This window comes from Colobus angolensis, unplaced genomic scaffold, assembly GCF_000951035.1.
Source record: "Colobus angolensis palliatus isolate OR3802 unplaced genomic scaffold, Cang.pa_1.0 Scaffold14, whole genome shotgun sequence".
Classification (NCBI taxonomy): domain Eukaryota; kingdom Metazoa; phylum Chordata; class Mammalia; order Primates; family Cercopithecidae; genus Colobus; species Colobus angolensis.
In genome coordinates this window covers 14,314,808-14,337,391 of record NW_012114488.1, presented here as the reverse complement: position 1 = coordinate 14,337,391, position 22,584 = coordinate 14,314,808, and the positions used below count along the sequence as shown (strand labels likewise).

Sequence of the window (22,584 nt, the reverse complement as noted above, 5' to 3'; positions counted from 1 at the left end):
GTGTTAAGGTTGGTCACCTTTTTCCAATGGGAGAAAATGCAGGCCAGAAACTGAGAAAGTTGTTCAGTTCATACAGAAAGCAGAGTGCCTAAGGTGAACCTCTTGGTAGTCAGAGCAACATGTGCTATTGAGGTAACATGTTCCTTTATTTTCTAATTGGATCCTTCCCCAGTAAAAGGTACCTAAGTACACAAACCACTTACTGGTAATACAGACACAAAGAGTTGTCTCCTAGATGTAAATGCCTCTCGAACAACAATCAACTATTAACTCGTGCAAAAATATTTTGATAACATTTTCACAATTATCTGCTAAACTTAAAGGAACTACTCATGGCAACGAATGCTATCAGCATCTGGCTGTGAAACAACTTTGAGTTACATCTGGACAAAAATGACTCACGTCTACCTTCATTTGTTGCACGCTTTACACCTACAGAAAGGCAGCTCCTCTTGGCCACCAACAGATTAAAGAAGGACTGCATTTTTGCCTTCTGTTGCAAAATGGCAATCAACCTTATTACTGTAGAAAACTGCATCTTCATGGTTAAGGACAAAGGGGTCTGTACCTTCTGGAATTACATTCAGCACTTACATTTACATGAACGAGCCTTGAAAACAATAGAATGATTAGACATGTTTGTGAGATAATTATGTCATGTGATGATGCCTATTCCCCAAAGAGCTGCTGGTTTCATTAGGAAAAAAAACATTTCTCAGACAATCTTGCACACTTGTAGGATCTGAAGAACAGCACTGTTCTCATCAGAGCTAAAAGCATGATATGAATGGGGTCCTCCACATGGCAATGACCACAATAAATTACCAGTGTGTGTTCTGTTTTCTTGAGATGGGTTCAATTTATCATTTTATTGAAAAGGTTCCATTATGCTAATGTCTTACAAAATCACATTCTGCTGTTGCTGGAAGGTCATGAGGGGATATAAATTTTTGCATTTAGGCCGGGCGCGGTGACTCAAGCCTGTAATCCCAGCACTTTGGGAGGCCGAGACGGGTGGATCACGAGGTCAGGAGATCGAGACCATCCTGGCTAACACGGTGAAACCCTGTCTCTACTAAAAATACAAAAACTAGCCAGGCGAGGTGGCGGGCGCCTGTGGTCCCAGCTACTTGGGAGGCTGAGGCAGGAGAATGGCATAAACCCGGAAGGCAGAGCTTGCAGTGAGCTGAGATCCAGCCACTGCACTCCAGTCCGGGCGACAGAGCAAGACTACGCCTCAAAAAAAAAAAAAAAAAAAAAATTGCATTTAGGACGAAGAAGTTGTAGAGCAGTCACAGACTCCAAGGGTTAATAAGAAGCCATCAAAGTATATTCAAGGACTTATCAATGACAGCTCTTCAGCTTGCTCTCCTAGTTAACCAAAGATGAAGAGGGGATATTGTTTCAACCTTAACATCACACACACAAAATTGCTTCAAGTATAAAGGCATTAAAACTTGGTTTTAACACCGGGAATGTAGACACAAAGAGTTGCCTCCTAGATGTAAATGCCTCTTAAACAACAATCAACTATTAACTCATGCAAAAATATTTTGATAACATTTTCACAATTATCTGCTAAATTAAAAGGAACTACTCACTGCAACGAATGCCATCAGCATCTGGCTGTGAAACAACTTTGAGTTACATCTGGACAAAAATGACACACGTCTACCATTTGGAAAAAAAAAAAAAAAGTCACTGAAATTTTATCCACCAGTGTGAAATATCAGTAGAACAGATACATTTAATACGTGTTTAATAGAGGTTTCTAGTACACAGTACCCACTTTGTTTAAATTAGCTACCATCTTCAAAGACTTTCAAAGATAAGTTTGCCGAAGATCTACAAAGAATGCAAAAATTAATATGCATCTCTTAGTGTAACCTCATTGTGTCTATAAAGAGGGTACGTAGATTTTTGACTAGCCTCAAATCCCATATCTCAGTGAGTTACTGGGATAAGAAAGATGATGAGCTAATTATTCAATGCAAATTAGATATTATTCCTTAGAGAAATGTTTTGTTTCCATCTTTTCAAGAATTATTGATTCCTTCCAATCATGAAGGACTGTGAATGTAATTCATGAATATATGGTGCCATCAATCTATCAATAATTTGCAGTTATGGGCAACAACTGTCAAACAGCTGAGTAAAAACACATTAAAACCAGATAGCTCCCTTTGGACCAATTATTGTAAACGGTAGAAGCACTGAGGAAAAATAGTTGCTCTGTAGAAACACTGGCTTGGTATACATTTGGCCTCCAATCTTTTAATGCAACCTAAGAAGCAGAATGTAAACAACAGTAACTATATTGCTAGATTTGTCATTGTTTTGTCTGGTTCAGTAGTTAAATGGTTACAAATATTAATATTCTACAATACGAGTGTACTTTAAATTCAGGAGGCCCTTTTGAATGGATCACTGATTGCATTTTGATGCAATTCCCAGGGAGGAGATGAGTAAGAAGCCAGGTTGAGGTCTAGGGCTGGGCACATTCAATCTTATTCTGTATTAAAGTACAGCGATGGAGACACAAAATATGTTCTTTCCTGACCTGGAACTAATTTGACAGGGAAAAAAAAGTTTTAGAAATGGGTCTAAGATAGGTAGGAAACCCAAGTTCACAAAATTGTGTTTAAAAAAAATATAAAAGGATTACAGAACTTCTTGAAAAAATTCAAATTATTATATAAAGTTTCTCATTGAGCAGCTCCGAACACTGTCAAAATTATTCTTTCTGTCAGTTATGTATGTCCTGTCAACAGATATATGCATTCACGCCAAATAAATAGGCCATGGAAAGTAGACATCTCTTTATTTGGGAAACTATTACTCAAATATTTTACAAAAAAAAAAGAGCTTGGGGTAAGGTGGCTGATTTTGCATCAGGGTACATGGAATTAATGTTGATTCTTCCAAATCATGATGACTCTAACGAATTTAAGCAAGTATACATGAACACTTTGATCTAATTCAAAGAAAATGGAATTTTGAATCAAAAGACAGTGGTTCCAATCTCAGCCTCAATATCTTTTAGCTATGACAGTTTGGCCAATAAATTGCATCTTTACCCTCAGTTCTCCATAAAAGAAGGAATGATAATTATGACCCCAATAAAGTGAGATAATGTAAGCATAAATGTTTCATGAACTTTTAGGTGAAAGGGAAATACTATTTTCTTGAGAGTAAAATATTGCATCTCTCTGGTGATGTAATGGTTGCAGGGAGCAAAATATATTTACCAAAAACAGTTGACATATTAAATAGGACTATTTAGGTTCATTCCCTTAATAAAAAAAAAAAAATTGAAACTTAGAATTAAACCAAAGAGATTACTGGTACTCTTTCAATGCGATGTAGATTTATTACATGGGCTATTCGGTTCACTTCTTTTCCAGTAGAAATAAAAGGAATTTCTGTCCAGTGGAGCAGACAACACCAAATATTATGGGTTATTGCCCTGTAAACACTGGACAAGATTTATATCTAGTCTAGCAATCTTAAGCTAACATCCCTTTATTAAATTGCATTCATCTATTTATCTGTCTATAATCAAGACACTAATTTCTCTAAAGCCTTTTGAACCAATTTATACAGCTTCCTGCCTCCCACATTGAGTAACAGGTTGAAGAAAATTTTGACATTGATACATTTTATATCTGCAAAACAGCTATTTTACCTTATTGAAAATGATACTTCAATGGTTTTAGAGGTCATGTTCAAATGGACCAAAAAATCTTCATTTCCAGGAAGTACGCCTCATGGACTAATATGCCAAGGGATAGTTCCTGAAGTCAGAGAGATCTTGAAATCTGCAACCAGGGTTCTCCACTTTTTCCCCTTTCTCTTTTCTGAATTTATGGGTTTGGTTTTGCTTAGAGCACAGACTCACAATAATCTATTCCCCTTTGGTGGCCACAGTGACTGGGAATTGCCTTGACAGCCTTATTGGTGATCTCTGGACCTGGATTCTCTGTTGAATAAGAGACAACAGAGAATGTGTGTAAATCACTGGTGTTTGCTTGTCTCTTGGTGACCTCAGATCAATTAAAAATTTTATGCCCACTGGGGAGGAAAACAGTTCTTTGAGGTCTGGACTAGTAGGTTTTTGTGATTCCGTATCTTCTTTTGACCCATGACTGAAGGTGTAGGACTGAAGTTATAAATTCTCTACATGGTTTTGTGCCTACGTATCTGTATTTCACAAAAGCTTTGCCTCCATTGTGTGAAATGTTTCCCTGCTTGTTGCAGGCTGAATTATGTCAAAATTCCTATGTTGAAGCTCTAACCCCCAGTACCTCCTAATTCAACTGCATTTGATTAATTATAATGAGGTCTTTAGGGTGAGCCCTCATGCAGTCTGACTAGTGTCCTTATGGGAAGAGGAAATTTACACACCAGACACGTGGGCACGTACAGGAAACCCCATGAGAGGATGAGGGAGAAGATGGCCATCTGTACACCAAAGAGAGATGCCCACAAAGAAAGCAAACCTACGACACTTTGATCTTGGACTTTTGGTCTCCAGAACCAGGAAAAATAGATTTTGCTTGTTGAAGAAAAATAAATATGATATCTACAAATGGAATACCACCAAAATTCACAGAAAATAAAGAAAGCAAACTCTGAATACTTCAAGTGTTCTCGACTTTTAGGGAAAAATTTCCTCTTATAGAAACTGCTAGCTCAGAAATCCAATCACATACATATGGTGAATCTTTGGACAATGGAACAGTTTTAATAATGTGGGTTTAAGAAAGAAAAAACTTTTCTCTGATTTTTCAGTGTTAAATATGTGATAAGGTTTCCATTTTACATTTAATCAGGTTGGGGTTTAGTTTCCTAGAAAGAGCATACTTAATCCGAACTTCTTGTATTTCTCAAACTTTTTCAATCACATAATCTTGCATTACACTCACATAATTTTAAAGGTTTTGCAATATACATTTTTATCTGACTAAACAGAATTCTAATTCTGGCAAATTTTTCTGTAGTCGTTTCTTATATCTTTATATATAACTTGCAAATGTGGATTAGTCTTCAGACAGTTAGATAATTTATATTAAGGCTGAACACAAAAGCAATAATGAAACAGACATAATATTTAGCTTACATAATTTTGGTCCTTTAGTTATACATACTATAGAATGGCTATACTTTTGTGTCATGTTAATTGTTTTATTTTTGCTACTTTAGGAAACTGTGGCTCTAGAAAATTGTACTATATATATTTATAGCTTTGCTAGTCTGCTAAAATGTTTGTGTCTGACAGGCAGTTTTCTATCATGACTTTCCAGTTTCTTCGTGAAATCAAAGTTCTTATTTTGATTACAAGTTATAATTGGATTGGGTGGTTGAGAATTAAATAAAAGAAACAGTAACAGAAAAATACAATTATTTAGCCAAAGTCATGGGATGAGCTTTCTTTTTCAAGAACGAAAAGAGTAGGATATTTTTGCCCTAAGTGTTGGTTTGTACCCATATATGAAATGATACCATGAAAGATAAAACTTGAGAGAACACAGCGAGTTTTGGAAAATTTGAGAGAAGTGAATTTTAATTGCTTTTGTTTATAACACCTGCGTCTGAAAAGAAGCGATAAAATGTATTAAAATTCATCTAATTTTGATTGGCTTATTTGTGAGATAAATTAAGGGGGGAAAATGATCTCATAAAACCTATGTTTCCAATGCATTAATACAAAATTAAAAGTAGTCTTTTTCTTGGTTGAATTGATAAATTCATCTTAGAAATCTTACCAAGGCATAGTAAAAATACTATTTTTCCCTTTTGTGTGATATGACCAGGAAGCAGAGATTTTATAACCCCCCAGAATAATATCTGCTTTGTGTTGGTTCTAGCATAGCGTTAGATAAATAAAAACATAAAATTATGAAAGGCAAAGTTCCTCACTTGTGAATGAATCAGGATTCCTTGCAATCATATTACATTACCAACAATCATTTTCCAATACTTTCTTGTCAATTTGACTAAATCAATAATTAAATATTTGTCTTGAGGCACCTAGGATTTTATTACAGCCAAATGACCAAGTCTACTCTGACAACTACTTTAATTTCCCCCAATCCCATTTAAATTTCAGATTTAAAATTTTAAAATATAGACCATAAAAATTCAAGAATATAGTTTATACTTAAAACTGGCTTTAATATTTCCCACAGGCTCCCTGGAGAGAGGAGCTGGAAAGCCTTAGGTTTGTTTCAAGGGCTTTGTATTTCTTATTAGCCTCCGCACTACAGAAGAGCTATGGAATGAGCTGTCAAATCAGAAGGACGCTCAGCCTTCCCTGGGTTCAGTTTGTATATATGAAATGTTATGCACAGAAGTCTTTTTCTAATTGAACACTTTATGGGAAGACTAAGGAGAGCCATCAGAGCCCATGCTGTCCATTATATGTTCTTACTCTCCAGAGAAACCTTGATCAAACTCTTATAAAATAATTATGCACTGTGTCACAAAGGGGAATTTTACCCTCGTCATTCTGATATTGCTGGTCACTGTAATAACTGATCCAGCCTTTCATTGGTATCAAACTGGTTTCTGTCTCCATCTCATGTTTGCCTGTGAATTGTGCGATAAGCCACAGGTCTGGGGTTGTATCTTCAGCATATACTCCTGTCTGCAGACCTCTCAGAAAGGAGTGTGCCAGATACTCTGGACTACTGACACTTCAAAGAATAGACTCTTGGTTACTGGCATTAGAGCTGACATCAGCTCAACAACTTTCAGACTGGACCATGGAATGAATCAGAATTTCCAGGACTTATTTCAGTCTGGAAATAGATGTTCTTCATGAAACTAGCAAATAATCCAAGATCCAAAAAATAACAATTAATTACACAAGAAGAAATGAATGGATGAGTTTAATTATGGCTACTTGTTTTGAATGCTTTTAGCATTGCATTTAGTATCTATTTCTATGGATATATGAAGATCTCTTTCTTCTTCATCGATATCACCTTGAATATAATAGACTATTGCTTTTGTATATAGTTTTTGTTTGCTCTGTCACCAGGCTGGAGTGCAGTGGCATGATCTCGGCTCACTGCGACCTCCGCCTCCCAGGTTCAAGGGATTTTCCTGCCTCAGTCTCCTGTGTACCTGGGAATACAGGCGCGCCACCACCACACCCAGCTAATTTTTGTATTTTTAGTAGAGACAGGGTTTCACCATGTTGGCCAGGATGGTCTCGATCTGTTGACCTCGTGATCTGCCCGCCTTGGCCTCTCAAAGTGCTGGGATTACAGGCATGAGCCACCAGCTGCTTTTGCATATAAAATTTAAAAAATTGTAAGTAGTATCTGATTCTTACCATCCTTCGAAAGGCAGAAAGAAATACCTTTAGTGATTCGCCTTACTTTTTCATTAGAACATGTTATTTACATAGGTTCAATTAGGATTTGTTTTCATCTTACCAGGATACAATTGAACAAATCGATTGTGCAACAAAGAATACATGTGGATAATTACATTTGAGAATAAATCTCACTTCATCAGATACAGCGACATGCTAGTCCAGAAAACTGACGAGAAACATAGACAGCGCCGACGAAGCCCAGCGGACAAATCAGGTTTACTACCTGGCTATGAGAGTCCTGTTCCTGAGAACTTCAGGAAGAGAGAAATTCATCTCAATTTATTTATACAGTGCAGGCAAAATGTGATGAAGAGAATGTTTTGGAATTGTTTCCCAAGCTTTGAGAAGGAAAAGCAAATAATAAAGGTTTTTAAAAGACAAATCTGAGATTCCTTTAAAAAAAATTTTCAGGCAGAATTAATTATCTGGGTAAAATTATATGGCTATAGATTTGTAAAGGAACCTCAAGCAGGCCTATCTGGTTAATTAACAGTCTCATTGGAACTATGTAAAAAATGAGGCCATGTTTGATCTGGATGAAAATAGCATTTTTCTGTGATTAAAACAAAACAAAAACCTTTGTGGGATAGGCGCAGTGGTTCACGCCTGTAATCCCAACACCTGGGGAGGCCAAGGCGGACTGATTACCTTTAAGTCAGAAGTTGCAGACCAGCCTGGCCAACAGGCTGAAACCCTGTCTCTACTAAAAATACAAAAATTAGCGGGGCATGGTTGCAGATGCCTGTAGTCCCAGCTACTCCAGAGGCTGAGGCAGGAGAATCGCTTGAGCCCAGGAGGCAGAGGTTGCAGTGAGCCAAGATCACACCACTGCACTCCAGCCTGGGTGACAACAGAGCAAGACTGTCTCAAAAACAAACAAACGAAAATCTTTTTGATTACTTATGGGGGAGGGGGGGAATGGAGTGTAAAAAAATAGCCACAACTCAGAAATGGGCCAAACAGACGACTAGATGTCTTTTTGAGGCAGCATTGAGCTTGTTTTCCTATTGGCAGGGAGCTGTACCACTTTGTAGAGGCTGAGGTATCTTGTACATTTTTGTTTGGTAAAGATTTCCATCCAGTGTAACAGATAACCCCAAAGGCTATGGTTTACACACATCTATTTGTTACACACACACACACACGAAAGAACTTTTCCTTTAATGAGCACACAGAAGTACAGAGAGTAGTATAATGAGTAACCATCCCCCAGATTCAATTATAAATCATATGTAACTAGCTGGTTGTCTCACTTCCACTGATCCTAAGATTGATCACATGGCATCAGCCAGATTCCCTTCATTTATATCAACCCATTCACTTTCATCTAATTGTTTCATCTATTCATATCTGTTGGCAGAATAAAGTAGGACTTGCAAAATGGTTAATATCAAATTTCGCAATTGCTTCTCCAATTATTGTCTGAAACTTCTCTGTAAAGAAAAATTTTCCTCAACTCCTAGGGCCATTTAGTTACCTTGAAATAGAATTCTTACAGGAAAAGCTAGATAAACCCTTATTGTTTTCCTTTTAATTATCAATTTCCTGAGCAAGATTTTAGGGCTCTAGTTATTTCCAGGAGTTTCTAATTTTTTTTTTCAGCAAAATTATGAATTTTTAAGTTGTCAATAACTTTTTTGTCTTAGATTATACTTGTTTTCATCTTGGATTATCTCATCTTGGGACACTGAATCTTCACTAGCCCACGTGTCCTTCAAGTATGCCCCTTCGGATTTCATAATCTCTGCTAGCTTTCAGATAAGATAGCCACACAAGATGGGCAAGGTTCATCTTGCGTTGGATTTGTCCCAGGCCTAGAATCTTCTCTTCTTCAATGATTCCTTGTCTTTTTTAGTTAAAAACAGTATTAAGAGACTACAGTTTGAGTGGCCACAGACTTACTCCTAATTAATGGGTTTAGATGAATGATTCAGACACTCTTATCTAAAAGAGGGGAGAGTGGGAGGATTGGGAGACAGGAAAAGACTGGCACATGAAGTGTTAAAACTGGCTGCTTCATCAGAATCACCTGTGAAACCTTCAACATCGGGATTCTCAGGCCTCAACCAAGGCTTATGGAATATGATGATCAAAGGGGAGCCCCAGGTTATGTAAAAGGCCCTCAGGAAATGAAGTCACTCTGGGGCCCACTAGGGAGGAGGGCTGAGTTACAGACTCCAAGAAGCCACATTTCCAGACCTTGGGATCCAGTATATTAGATACTTTTAGCAGTTGAAGAATTTATTATCTTAAGCAGTAATACATATTCATTCTAGAAAGTTCATATAAACCAAATATTCGAAATAAAAATAAGTCACAATCCCATCACAAGAACAAACTGCTATTAAATCTTGCATCTGTGTTTTAATATTTTTCTTTATGGATGCATATGCACACATGGGGATATATATACTTATTTTTTAGAGTAAGATCATATTCTACTTGGCAAATTGGAATTGAATTTTGTCATTTGGTGTCTTTCCATGCCATTAAATAATATTCTAAATATCATCTTCAATGGATACACAGTATCCCATTTTATAGAACTGCCAAACATTCAGAACCTATGGTTGTACCTCTTGATTGTTTTCCATTTTTTACTAATATAAACAATGTTGAACATCTTTCTAATTTATTGTATACATCTGTAATACAATTTTATCATAAACTCTGAGAGTATAAATGACTAAGTCAAAAGGTCAAAGTTGCATTTTCTCTTGTGAGAGTTCTAAAATACTTCCCTATCAGTTTGAAGTAAAAGAAAAGTCTAGGGCACATGAAAAGTACTAGAAATGAAGAAGGAAGGGTGCACAAAGAGGGAAGGAAACATGCTAACTGTTATCTTTTAGGGCTGTCACACATTGAATTTTAATGTTTGGGGAAATAACCAATGTAGCTGTTAGGCAGCTGGGATTCAAACATGGTAGCACTAAATGATACATCACTGTATTGGGGGCAGGTGCAACATAAACCTCCCATGGATATTTGTCAGGTGGAGAATTCAGGACAAGGATTCCCTATTCATATACAGAATTTTGAAGTCAGGGCACCTTCTAATGTTGACTGCAATGCTTAAGTCATCTGTCTGTCTCTGACAAAGAGCTAGACCCCGCTTCAGGAATGCAAACTTCTCCCACTGCTATGGTCTGACTGTTTCTGTCCTCAAACAATTCAGATGTTGAAACCTAATCACCAATGTGATGGCATTCAGACCTAAGGAATGTAGAGGTGATTAGATCATGAGTATGGAGCCACCGTGAATGGGATAAGTACTCTTATAGAAGATGCCCTGGAGAGCTGCTGTGCTCCCTCCACCATGTAAGGGCACAGCTGGAAGGCACCATCTATGAACCAGGAAGCAGCCTTCAGCTGACACCAGCTTTAAAGGTGCCTTGTTCTGTGACTTCCCCGCCCAGCGTCTAGAACTGGAAGAAATAAATGTCTGTTGCTTATAAGCCACTGACTATTTTGTATTTTGTCACTGCAGCCCAAAGGGGCTAAGACCCCCACAATTGGAAATCTTGGATTAGAATGAATTATATTTCCCATTTTTCAAAAAGTTTATCAATGAGCGAATAAACGAATGTTGTTCTCATTTATTTAACACATATTATTAAGTTACTAAGCATCAACGATATGCCCAGCACTGTGTTAGGTACTGCAACAGCCCATAGTGAGAGGAAATGCCCCTGCTTCCTGGAGTCTGCCTTCCAGCGGGGCTGGTACCACCTGCCTGTGCTACTCTCGTGCTCAGGACGCTGTTGTATACGGTAACCTGGTAAACTGACTATGTTAAAAGAGTACTTTTTCTTTCTTCACAGAAACAAGAAAAATTATTTCCCGTGGAATCCAAGAGAGGAGCATATCTATGGAAATGATAATTGAAAGAGAAACTAGAAACATCAACTGTATGAAAAATACTAATGGCTCCGTTAATGAAACAGGGATGCTGGCGACAACAGGTGACAAATCTAATCCAATCTAATCTAATCGGTTTCTCCATAATAAGTAGCAGGTTCCAGAAATGTGCAATCATACAACAGCACTAAATGACTGCTGCCACTTGTCACTGAAGATGTCCATGTTTTATTGGGATATAATATTTCTTCTTGGCATGAAAAGAATGGATTAAGTAAATGAATACAAGGTATGGTTCTACTTTACCAGCACAGATGGACAAATCCAAAATAAACAACTGTTACAGCAACTATGCTAATCTTATTAATTAAAATAGGCAAAGTATACTCATTCTCATTTTCATAAAAGGAAATCCTAAATGGTCAATTTGAAGTATGTTTCCTCACTACTTGTAGGAACTTCTAGTCCTAGAATTCTTGGTCCACCTTTCCCCAAGATTGTATTCATTTGTTAAATATGAGACACCACCAAAACTGTAATGATGCCATAATGGAAGAGTTAATGAAGTAAAAAAAAAGTCAAATGAGTCAACTATTATTAAAAGAGAGGTGACTTCATATCCATCAATTAGAAATCAAAGAGTCTGGCTGGCTATTTATCATCAAAAATCTTTTATTGGCATTAAAAAGTCCACACAATAAGCAGCTTTTTAAAATAACTACTCAGGCAAGAGTATCGCTCACCAAGCTGGGACTTTATGTTCTTTGTGACAATAAAGAAATAGAAGGGCAAACAACAATCTGTGAAGACTTGCAAATCATACTTTCCTAAGCTATCGCTCTAGATTAAAATGTCTGCCTTAGTTTTCAGGAGGTTAGAGAAGAGTGTCTTATCTCCGAACAGCAGAACTTCATGAAGATGCATACATACCTTCCTCTTGCAGTTAAGGAAGGATGGATTGTCTTTGACCCAGGTAAAGATCCATGTACCTGAACCATGAAAATATCCAAAAAGATGGGCTGGGCATGGTGGCTCTTACCTGTAATCCCAAATATTGGGAGGCCAAGGCGGGCAGATCATGAGGTCAGGAGTTTGCCACCAGTCTGACCAACAAGGGAAAACCCTGACACTACTAAAAATACAAAAATTAGCTGGGCATGGTGGTGGGTGCCTGTAATCCCAGTTACTCTGGAGGCTGAGGGAGGAGAATTGCTTTAACCTGAGAAATGGGGGTTGCACTGAGCCGAGATGGCACCACTGCACTCCAGCCTGGGTGATAGGGTGAGACTCCACTTCAAAAACAAAAACAAACAAACAAACAAAAAGAAAGAAACAAAAAGAAAAAAATCCAAAAATACACATTAGCAGGATTCAGTTCCCATTGTGTTGTTTGATGCACTGACCAGTTGATTCAATCCCAATCTGTGTTCACAGTTTTCCTGCTCACTTAGAATAAGAGCTCTGTTTGCATTTCATGATGAATACCCACTTACTGAATGTTAACTTGTTCCTAACTGCCCCAATCCTTCATCCATTGCCAGAGCCAGCTGGGTTAAGTCCCCTGTGACCTATATCTGTGACCTGTCCCTAGCTAATCTTCTCTTTCACAGTACGAAGTGGGGCACACACTCATTGCCAAAGGGTCCTTTGAGCAAGTCCCAATAGAAAATGTATCCACTTTTCGGATGAAATACTCAAAAAAGGATACTACATTATCTAACGTAAAATGGAAAACAAATACATATGCCATCCATCATTCAGGGCTGGGAAACAACGAAAATGTAATATTCTAGAAAGACAGCCATAGGAAGTATTATTTCTCATGCTGCCCATCATTATCATAGAGCACCCATTATTCTAATTTAGCTCCAAATGTGTAGTGGAGGTGATCAAAATTTAAAACTAAATAAACAAAGAGACTCATACAAAAATAAAAATAAATAAAATAAAATAAATAAGACAAAACCCTGGCCCCAAAACTAGAGTAACCTGTCATCTCCCAAGTATGGGTTGGGGACCTAGCACCTGTTCTGGGGGGAATTCAGGCAGGTGGCCCTGGATCTGTAAACCTAGGTAGTACTTCAGAGCATGAGCACAATATTGGGCCTTTGTACATGTCAACTAGAAAGCAAAGGGATAACTGAAATGGATAACAGTTATTCAGCACTTGGTATATTCCAGGCTTTTTTCTAGGCTCTTGTCATGAAGTATCTGACATCAGCTTCATGAATTAGGTACTTTTTCCTTATCTCTATATGAGAAATGGGGAAACTGTGGCCTGGTATGTTTAAAAACAAAACAGTGCACTATTCACTTGAGGATCTTATTAAAATGAAGGTTACTGATTCAGTAGGTCTGATAGGGGCCAATGATTCTGCATTTCCGATAAACTCCCAATTGCTGCTGCTGGCCCACAGACCGCACTTTGAACTGCAAGAAAGTAAATCGTCTGAGTCCTAGAGGCAGCAAGAAGAAGAGCCAAGACGGGCTAAGTTGCTTGGCTCCAGGGTCCACACTTATTGCCAATCAGCTTAGCATGTGCATGGCAGACACGTCACAGCCCAGGTACCATGAATGGGCTCAAGGATTCGAAATCAATGTCTGTCACCCTTTTTGACTGCATTTTCTAGCAACAAAAGTCCTATATTAAGTGCGTAGTATATACCAGGAACTGTGGTAAACACTGGTTCAAAGGATTTTCATTTAATCCACTGAAGTATTTATTGGCCATTTGATTCCCTTCTTACAGGAAGCAAATCACAATCCCACTGATGGACTGGGTATTCTAGTGAGTTTAATTATCATGCACAGAAAAGATTGAGCATTAATTTTCAAAGAATCAGAATCTAATAACACACCTGTAACACCAAAGGTAGTCAGTATTTGGGGATTGAGAAAGAATTTTAAGATCTTACAGAGCATCAGAGGTATCATTTGGAAAATTAATTATAGTCAAATAGACATAGAAGGTGTAGGAGTTTAGGCCTGTTTCTGTGAAATTATCAAAAAGTAATCTAAAAAAGAATGTAGTGATATTGTCTTTGTCAGAAGGGTTTCATTTTCTATTCTAAAATAGATATTTTGTTAATTCTGTTTTTGTTACATAGGTAGAATACAAATTCCTGATTTATGTGTGAAATGTTTGGAAGCTACAGGTCATATAAAATAACACCTTCCATTAAAGTTTCACAAAATTTCCATTAGTTCTTATTTATTCAGAACAAATTTAGAAAGACTGAAAAGAGTGTATTACGGAGAGTTAAATTCTAACAATTTGAAATGTTTTCTTTATCTTCCCTTCAAGAAAATGGAATCCAGCAGCCTGCCTGCATTTTTGGCAGACTCTGCAATAATTAGAATGCTCTCATGATTCCCAAGATGGACCTCCCCAGCTGTAAATACGCTGCCTCCGTGCTCATTCCTGTGAGGTGCAGATCTCCCCATCCTGGCATATGGACAGTGTCCTCTGAAACATTTCAGGGTTGGAAGAGTAAAAAATGTAAATGATTTGCTTGATTGGCCATTTAGGCCTCCAGGAGAGGGACACGCAGACACTATTATTTGCAGAGGCCTCTCGTTAGAAGAGCACAATGTCCAGCTAGGCCTCATGGAGTCTTGAATGCAACGTCCCCTTTCCCCTTTAAATCACAATATGACTTTGCAAAGGTGACTTCAGAAAAATCAAAACATTTTGAGGCTCCCTGAAGGTACCCTATTTAACTTCAACTACCAACGTTGGCATTTCTCATCTACTCTCCCCCACAGTTACTATTTATGTTTCAAAACAGATAACCAACCACAAAAAGCAAAACGATTCTCATAGAGGCATGAACCCAAATAGGCATGAACAAAAGCACAGGGTAGATGGGGCCAGCCTTAGCCTGTGTTGCCCACTTGGGGCATCTTGGGGCAGCATGGTATTCCTCTAGACAGCTTTTGTCAATTGCATGCTGACGCTCCTTCCAGCTCTATTTCATACTCCTTTTGCAAAGTATATAAGAAAAAACATGGGACCGGGTGTGGTGTGGCTCACACCTGTAATCCCGGCACTTTGAGAGGCCGAGGTCAGTGGATTACCTGAGGTCAGCCGTTCAAGACCAGACTGGCCAACATGATGAAACTCCATTTCTACTAAAAATACAAAAATTGGCTGAGCATAGTGGCGGGTGCCTGTGATCCCAGCTACTCAGAGACTGAGGCAGGAGAATTGCTTGAACCCAAGAGGCGGAGGTGGCAGTGAGCCAAGATCACCCCACTGCACTCCAGCCTGGATGACAAGAGTGAAACTCCATCTCAAAAGAAAGGAAAAATTATGCATGGCATGAGGAACACTTTCTTAGACACCAGAAGAGGGAGTGATGGACACAAAGTCACAGCAGCCGTGACTTTTGGCATTCAGAGCTCTTGAGGGCAGGAAACCCACGCTTCCGACTTCATAGATCCTCTGAACCTATCATAGATTCCAGGAAGCTTGGCTACCTGCACGGGACCTAATTCTTCCCAACATCCCCAGTGTTGCCTTCTTGTCTTTCAAAGGCAGGCTCAGGGTCTGTCTTTGCTTCTCACTCCTCTAAATCCCCATATTACTGTCACTGTACCCATTTTTTAAAACTTACTCCATTTCAACTTGTGTATGTGCATTTGCCAAACTGTGAGCTACTGGAGGATCTTGTTCCTGCTACTAACCTTTGTATCGCCTGTTCCAATCAATGGGTTTATTATACGTAAGAATTACTCAGAAGGCAGCAGATTAAAACACATGTGAGTGGTGCTCGTTGACAAGTATATGGCCCCAAGGGATGGCTGTCTCAAAGGACCCCTCTGCCAAGCTCTGCCTTCCTCAGGGCAGGACTGTTGCTTACTTTCTGAATACCCAAGGCACACTCTACCACGTTTTCCACATGCAATTATTAACCATATTCTCCTGCCAAATGTGACTCACAAGAGTTGAAGAGCTATAAGAGTTACATTTCACATGGTGGATAAAGCTTTTTGACAGTATGACAAAACTTTATCTCTCGTTACCCACGTGCCAGCCAATGGAGGTAGAAAATGTATTAGATGACTGACTTGAATTTGATGAGTGCCCCTTACAAGTGTAAACAAATATGTTGACAAGTAATGACATGACCGTATGTAAAGCACTATAAAGAGGAAGGAGCACACTTTTGGAGGTCAAGGCGGGTGGAATACCTGAGGTCAGGAGTTCAAGAACAGCCTACCAACATGGTGAAACTCATCTCTAATAAAAATACAAAAATTAGCCAGGCATGGTGACGTGCGCCTGTAGTCCCAGCTCCTCGTGAGGCTGAGGCAGAAGAATTGTTTGAACCCAGGAGGCAGGGGTTGCAGTGAGCCAAGATCACGCCACTGCACTCCAGGTAACAAGAGCAAAACTCCGTCTAAAAAAAAAAGTAAGGAGCAACTAGTTCTGCATCTACAGTAGTGTACAAACTTCTTGGAAAAGATTTCAGGATTTTCCCCCTACTTCAACCATCCCTCCCCCACCAGAAATATGTGAGGCAGGCAGACCTCTCACTATAGTGCAATATCATTTTCTGTGTTTTCGCCTTTAATACTGAAAAGGGATATTACCGTAAAAATTTCAGTGTTGGAAGAAAGATTAAAATCCTGGCAAAATAATAATGTATTTTTCATTGGTTTATGTTGATATCAACTCTAGTATGACTGCCAAAATTTTGTTTTTTTTCAAGGAAGATTTACACAAGAGGCAAACCTTACAGCTGTGCAAAACACCAAGAAATTCACGCCCTCTGGCTTAAAGTCATTAGCATGTATAACACACATTTTCAAATACTTGAGATTTGGTTTTGGATAAAATGAGAATTAAGTCTGAAGCTTATCACTTTATTCCATTAGCAGGCCTCCATGACTGATTACCGTTTGGCAGGTGTTAGTTAATATACAATCCCAGAATAATTTTCATTTTGTACTGCATTCAACCACTGGCAAAAAAACTGTTGATAAAAACATATTCTCTAATAATGATAATGTATCAATGGCGTATCTCCAGAGCTCAAGTCTTAAATTCAATTGCATTTATTGAAAATTTCTAAAAATATTTGTCTATTTTTATATTTTTTCTATTTAAACTTTACAAGTCATATTTCAATATCTTATTCTGGCACATAATGCAGGAATGTCAAATATTTTGGCTTCCCTGGGCCACAATGGAAGAAAAATTGTCTTGGACCACACATCAAATACACGAATAACTGGTGACCTATAAACAAAAACCACAAAATAAAAACAAAAATACCTCATAATGTTTTCAAAAAGTTTATGAATTTGCGTTCAAAGCTGTCCTAGATTGCATGCGGTCTGTGGGCCATGGATTGGAGAAGTGTGATGTACAGTTTCCTCAAAACTAGTCTCTTTCATTTAGCAAGAAGCAAAAGGCCTATTGTATAGTAAATTGTTCTTCCATATAATTAAATGCTTTCTTAGTAAGCTAGACAGTAACACTCAAAAAAACTGGAAAACATTACCAAAGTTTTTCTTTTGTTTTTCCAAAAGCAAAAATTCTGAAAAAATAGTATACCATGTGACACAGAGTTTTAAAATTTGTCTACTTGGCTGAAATCAATTAATATGACTCTTCAAAAAGATCCATGTTAAGACAGTATCTACTTTCTAACCAAAATATCTAGAGGAAATGCAAAAATTCCTTTCTTCTGATATCCATATTCAGGAAAACACAGGCTACTGGACACTTTACATAAGCTCTGGAGTAAGACAGTCCCCCTGGGTAAGGCTTGGATGGTCTGGGTCGTTTCTTCAAGTGGTCTGTGTAGTTTCCTCATCTATAAAGAGGATATGAACATGGTCTACCTTACAGGGCTGCAAGGAATTAAAAGAGATATTTCAGGGAAACAGGTTTTCCTATACCGCCAGGTTTACAGCAAGCACTCACCCATACTGCCTGCAGGTAGGACCCGTTCCCGTTGTTCTGGGCAAAGCAGCAGTCCTAGGATTTGAAACCTTACAGGTTGTGTTGCCTCCACCCTTTCCTCCTGCAGTTCCTTCACAAGCAGCCAGCGTGAGACTTCCTGAAGTCAGATCATGTCACTCCGTTGCTCGAAAGTCAAATTTTTTCAACAGGGTCAAATCCTGGGCCCAGGGCAGCCTGACCTCTCTACCCTGCCCTTTTTCTGACATCCTCTTTTCCGAGCTCCACCTGTTACAAGCTCCACCCCATATTGGCTGCTGTGTTTTCTGGGCAGGGCCCTGCCTGGGGCTCATGAGTTGCTGTCGCCTCTGCCTGCACACAAACGGGTGCTGAGGGTGCCCTCCTCACAGGTTAGCTCATCACATAGGCCTCGTGGCTGCCGTGTATTATACGAACTCCCCACCAATACTCTTTGTCCCCTTTACTTTGCAGTTTCTCCACCGAACACACACTTACTAGTTGGTTGGTTGTTTCTTGATTAGCTTCTGCTCCAAACAGAATAGCTCCGCTCAGGTAGGCATTTTGTCTGTTTCTATTTTCTGCTACATCCCAGTACCTGGCACTGTGCTTGGCACAGAGTAAGGACTCAATCATTATTTGTTTATGTAGTTCATTAACTGTATGATATTAGAGGAGCCTCCTATTTTTTTGCTAGGTCCAACGACTTCATCTGACTGTCAGGAGATGATGAATGGAGGCTCATTCAGGAAACACCAGCAACACGTGAAGGTAATTTACACACAGGTACTCTGGAGCGCAGGTGCAGCTCAATGTTCTTGTTCACAACATGGCAAAATAGATTTTATTCACTGACCATATTTTAAGCAATACTATTTTTTACTATTTAGGGCAGTACTACTCAAAGCACAGCCCCTGGGCCCGCAGTATTAGTATCACCTGGGAGCTTGTTAGCACTGCAACTTCTCAGCTTCCATCCAAGGCCAACTGTTCTGGGCCCAGGAATCTGTGATTTTATAGGTCCTCAGGTGATTCTGATGAGCACTAAAGCTTGAGTGGCACTGCTGTAAAAATTACTTCAATGACTCATTCCAGTTCTCGGACGTCCTCTTACAAGTCTTAGTGTGACATGCTTGCGTTCCTAGTACCGACGGTGTAGCCGGTTACTCATGTACATCATGTTGTCACCTCTCATGTTGACCAGTTTTTTGCCAACTAAAAATACTTGAAAGGCACCTTCTCGGGTTTCAGAAGTTTCCACTTGTTTCAATAACATGTGTGGCTACAGCCCAGCTATCACCCATTAGAGCCCTCCCACATCCAGCCAGCACTTATATTCTTCGAAGCTGAATTTGAAGACTCTGGAAGCACAGAAAATTGGAATTTCTTTTAATCTATTTTTCTGAGGCAGAGGTTTTCAATCACTGTATAACCAAGGATCATTTGCATCTTTTCAAATGACAGATGTTGTATGTGTTTAATATGTGAAGTATGTAGACAGGAATCGTCTCAGGCTTCTGTGATTGGCTCCGTGTGTTCACCTCTCACCAACCTGCCACCAACCTGCCTCTGTTCTCCCACTCAGCATCCAATTGTTGCATGAGAACAACAGGTAGGATCCATAATTGTAAGACTGGAAAACCTTAGCGATAGGGCAGAGTTTCTCAGAGTGTAGCCAGTAGCAACATTTTGGGGTCTCTACCCCCAGACAAATACATCAGAATTTCTGGTCACAGAAAAGTGATGAAATAAGATTTTTTTTTTCTCGCCATTCTGGCCATCAAAGAAACATGGAAAAGCATGCAAGATAATTCTGCACATGACAGTCGGTGACTCTCTGCTCTAGTAACTTTACGCTATAATTTTTAGTGAAGAAAAATAATCATATAGGCATACTGTTTGTATATAGTCATTTCAAATCATTCCATTCAAAGTCTTAACTCAAACCAAGAATGAACCAAGACATTTGAGGAGATGAAATCTCATTTTCTCTGTATAATCTTAAATAAAGCATTCATTCTAAAAGCTAAATGCACAGGAATTCTGATGATTGACTTAATATGTTTACAGTTTTAAAGGAATTTAGTAAACATGTCTCACCACTCTTCTAAGAGATTTTGAGGAAAACTACAGTTAACTGGAAAAAAACTCCATCCTCAAAGAGATTCAAAGGTGAAGTCGGAACTCAAGTACAAACTAGCAAGTAAATAAGGGAGAGTCCTAAGGGTACTGAAAAGGATTCCTTCCGGTTCTAATGAGTAGGAGAGGATTACTTGTAGTTTAGTTGTTAGTTTAACACAGAGTTAAATCTGAAAGTTGACCTGGGATAAGCCATGTCTCTTTTCCCAATCCTTTACAGACGCAATATAACTACACAAAGGCCTTTCAGTAGCAGTATGTAGGGTACCAGGAAGTCACCCCCACTCTGTAGTGCTGCAGGGAGAAGTGTATTAGGAGGGCATCCCTGCAGCCCCCAGCTGCACCATGTAGACTTGCCTAAGCCAGTCCCTAGCCTGCAAAATGCACAAAGCTGGCAGACCACAAGACAGAGGGGTAAATGAGAAACAGGGTGATCAGAGGTTTCTTACTAAAAATAAAAAAATCCATGTGATTTTTTTATTTTTAGTAAGAATATTATCTTGGGAAATCAAAGAACTAGTAGATAGGTCTACTAACATAATAAATCCAATCTGTTACACAGTTGTACAGGAACAAACATAGTAAATATAGGGTTTGGTAACACCTTTGGTTTCAGCCATACATTGGGGGATTTGAAACATATTGCCTGTTGATGGGGAGGGATGACCGTACATGTGAGACATCCAGAAAAAAATGCATAAATCTCAAAGAGGTGGTCTAAAATTCAGGCTTGGATACCATCTTCAATGGCAAAAGAAGGGAGAGGAGAAGACAAGAGTAAGGTTTGTTACACAGATTATTAAGTTGGTGGCTTCTCAAGAATCAGTCTCCAGAGGCTCTGTCCTTCTCATCCTAGTAAGGAGAGGGAGATACCCTTACAAATGGAGATTTCCTTGGTAGGTATAAATTTCCCTTACAAAAGGGTGACTTCCGCTGTTTTTAGAGCTTGTCCTATGTCTACTGTTTCTCAAAACAATCAGCTCAAAATAATACTTATGCTAACGTGGCATATTTTGGGGTGGCATATTCTGGTCTCATACACCCTCAAGGTGGAATTTTCCCTTGTTTGGTTTATAATGTTGGAGCATGAGTATCCTTTAGTAGGACTTGTTTCTCTCTAAAGGTGTCAATGTCAGAAAGATCTTCTACATACTCTGGTTGAAACATCAGAATTGTGATGAACTTGGGTTTGATATTTATATTAATTTATCATATTCTGGATCACAAGGGCATTGCAGGGGTTTAGATTTATCTCATTTTTCCCCATCTACTATGACATTTGTTTCCATTTCTCAGTTTTTCTTTCCAGACCTGAGGTGCCCAGCTCACATGAAGCAGACCCTCTTTCCCTCCCACAGTCATCTGAAGATCACCAGAGCATCAGCTAATATCTTACTTTCTGGGTTTATCTACTCCTGTATTTAAAGATGTTGTTTCTACATTTTCACTTGTCCTTGAAAATTATCTTTTTTTTTATTTTTTGCAAGCTCATTGAAAATTTTTATTTATTTATTTATTTTTTTTTGAGACGGAGTCTCGCTCTGTCACCCAGGCTGGAGTGCAGTGGCCGGATCTCGGCTCACTGCAAGCTCCGCCTCCCGGGTTTACGCCATTCTCCTGCCTCAACCTCCCGAGTTGCTGGGACTACAGGTGCCTGCCACCTCACCCGGCTAGTTTTTTGTATTTTTTAGTAGAGACGGGGTTCCACCGTATTAGCCAGGATGGTCTCGATCTCCTGACCTCGTGATCCGCCCGTCTCGGCCTCCCAAAGTGCTGGGATTACAGGCTTGAGCCACCGCGCCCGGCCGAAAATTTTTAATTCCTTAAATTTTATTTACTAATTTTAGTGGGAGGCATTTCTTATTATCTTAGGCTTCCATCTTGCAGGTCGCAGAACTTTCTGACACTGTGAAGGCCATACCAGCCCACAACTGCCAGGATCTATTGTATGTGGGAGGAAAATCAACTTCTACCCTGTAAAGTCATTGTGATTATTTTGTGTCTTCTGTCAGACACAGTAAAAAATAATTCTATTACACCTTTGACTATTTAGAGAATAAAAGACTAAGAGACACATATTAATATTTTAAAAATAACTAAACAATAACCATCTTTTCCAAAGAAAAGCATTTTGAAATGGGTGGTAGCACAGAGAGAAGGAAGAGTTCTTTCACACTAAGGATGTCATTGCCATTGGAATATGTGGCTTTAGAAACTACAAATGGCTCGATTAGCTTTCAAAACCTTTCTACTTTTTAGAATTTTTCTACATCAC

At 38.9% G+C, this 22,584-nt stretch overlaps 1 protein-coding gene across 6 annotated transcripts in view; it reads right to left on the bottom strand.

Moving 5' to 3' along the window:
* Nucleotides 1–22,584, bottom strand: part of PARK2 (parkin RBR E3 ubiquitin protein ligase) — a 1,410,476-nt gene that overhangs the window by 924,558 nt on the left and 463,334 nt on the right. The window lies entirely within an intron of this gene.